We start from the raw sequence: 2663 nt of genomic DNA, 5'->3' as shown, positions 1-2663 counted from the left end.
CCTCTTGTGATGTCAGAAGGGGATAATACCGCCCCTTAATCTGCACTATCCAACCACGGCACTGCCATCTAGTGCAGAAACCAGCTCATTTGCATTTTAAAGGACACACCCAAAACGGCACATTTCTGCTTACATCAACAAATTGTCAATTTTAACATGCTATTATAAATCATCTTTATGGTATTTTAAGCTAAATCTTCACATACATATTCTGGGGACACCAAATATTTATTTTACATCTTTAAAAAATATTGTGGAATGTCCCCTTTAAGACTTTAATACTCCAATAATAGTAAATAAAAATAAAATTCATACAGTGATGGACTCACTGTGTACAGTATCTTTCAAGGTAACACCATACAAAAGCACTCCAGTACATTTTGCGCATAGCAGCTGGCTTTCTCTATTGTGTGGTTTTCATCGAGTGTCGATGGTAAATCACATTAGTCAGTGCAGACTGAGATGTTTTTTTAAGCGCTTTTGGTTATGACAGATGCTTGATCATGTGACACGGGCTTTGGCACACTGTACCATCAAAGTGTTCCTGACCTGCACAGATACCGCAGCTTACCGTATCATTCTCCTTCTGACACGTCCTTTGTTTTTCATGAATGCTTGTGCTTGCAATGCTTATAAAATTGGTATGGCCTTTGATCAAGGGGCTCAACAACTGGCTCTTGAAAAAGCCACTAGGGCATGGTAACCCTTTTCTTCGGCTTGCAGTGCTTGATAGAGTGTTGACAGTTCTCAGTTTCCCCACTGTGCCCAAAGGCAGTGGTGATAATTAAAATGCTTTTTGATTTGAGGTTACAGACTCTTTATTGGCACAAAAATGTAAATGGTATAGCATAATCCCTTATAGTGTATCAGCTATAAGTTTACATTGTGTTCTCTGAGGATATAAAGTACATTTCCGTGTACACTGAGCTTATGCAGAAAATGTATTAAGGTATTAAATTTGCATTTAAATTCAGTGGTTCAAGTGATCCAGAATGGACATATGATCATACAGAAAACTTCATGATTGTTTGCAAATGGGTGATTCTCATGAAATCCAGATTTAGAAGGTGTCCAGCATCAGAATTTTTAAAAAGCCCTTGAAGCCCATTTTATTTGCACAAATAAGATTAAGGTCTGAACTTACTATAACCATTATTTTAGAGGATTTAAAAATATATTTCCTATAGAATTTTTAGAAATTTACATGTTTTAGATTATCATTATCAAAAATTATCATTACCACAACATGATATTACATTAAATATATGCATTTACAAACTCATGTTTTGGTACTAAGAACTAAAAAGTTGTCTAGGTACTGTGTGTCAGGATCCTGCCTAGGAGTCTTGTGCTGTATTTGTATTTAGTCATGGTGGCAGGGTTCTGGCAGTACCAGGCTTTATGTGGAGGCTCATGTCTTGTTTATTGTGTCATGTGCCTCCAGTGTTTTGTCTCTTGTCCCCCCCCTCTCCTGCTTATTGTTAATCATTACTTATTCCCATCACCTGTTCCCTCCTCGTTATCTTGTTTGGATTCCTTATTTAATGTGATTGTGTCCTTAGTTCTGTGCAGGTTCATTTTGTACTGTTTGTGTGTATTCCAATTATCTAGTCTAGTTTTCATGTCAAGTTGTTAGTCAAGTCTAGTGTTTAGTCTCTGTCATACGTTGTTTAATGCTGTTTGCCCCCACGTGGGCTTTGTTTTGTCTTGTAGTTCATTAAAGTCTTTTGTTTAACCCTTAATCGTCCGCTATTGGGTTCATCTGTCCAAATCCTGACACTATGACAAATAAAATTTCAACTTTTATCTGGAGAGAAAAAATAAGAACTGCTTACGCTGGTAGCCATCTTGAGTGTCACAGTCAATTATGTCCCTTCCAACAATTTTTTTTTAAATTTTATTACCTTGAAGGCTTAAACAATGAAGCGTAGTTGTTGCGGAGGATGAGAAAATTGGTGTTGGACACATTTATATTCCTTATTATTGTCTCTACATTTACCAATGATCACCAAATACCACACGTTTCATTATTCTAAATGTTTATAGTATAACATGCATAAATGTTTAAATATTATAAATATTTCCATGTCAAAGAACCCAAATCCAGTCATGGACACGTTGCGGTAATAATAATTTCCCCCTTAAATGTGGGAAAAACAACACAATTGGTTTGTATGTCATTTGAAATCATGTGCAAAATAGTACATGAAGAGATGTTTGTAACTGTATGCTTCTTATTTTGATACTTAAAATGTTTTGTGACACCTCATAAGTCTAATTTCGCGAGAATCACCCAATTGCTCTTCTTCAAAATGAATTGTAGTTTTTTTCCGATGCTTCTTGAAGGTGAGCTGCTCTGAGATACATTATACATACCACTTAGCTAATGCTTTCAATTTTATTCACACACATGGCAAAGCCGTGTTTTTAGTACTTTCCATATGAAAGGCCCTTAATTGAAACTAGCATTCATCTCAAGTATTCATGGGCCAAAGCATAAATCCTCATCCTATTCTCTTTCAGAGCACTGCTAAGCAACAACATAAAGAGGGTTTTTATTTTTTATAGCTTGGAAAGGTTTCGATGAGAGGGTCTTGCATATTGATGCTTTGGGAGGTGTGCTTTTCCTTTGGTACTGTGGTTGTGTTGGTGCATGGGGGGGA

The sequence above is a fragment of the Misgurnus anguillicaudatus genome, chromosome 11 (assembly GCF_027580225.2).
Source record: "Misgurnus anguillicaudatus chromosome 11, ASM2758022v2, whole genome shotgun sequence".
NCBI lineage: Eukaryota > Metazoa > Chordata > Actinopteri > Cypriniformes > Cobitidae > Misgurnus > Misgurnus anguillicaudatus.
The sequence above is the reverse complement of the archived record's forward strand: the minus strand, read 5'-3'. Positions refer to the sequence as shown.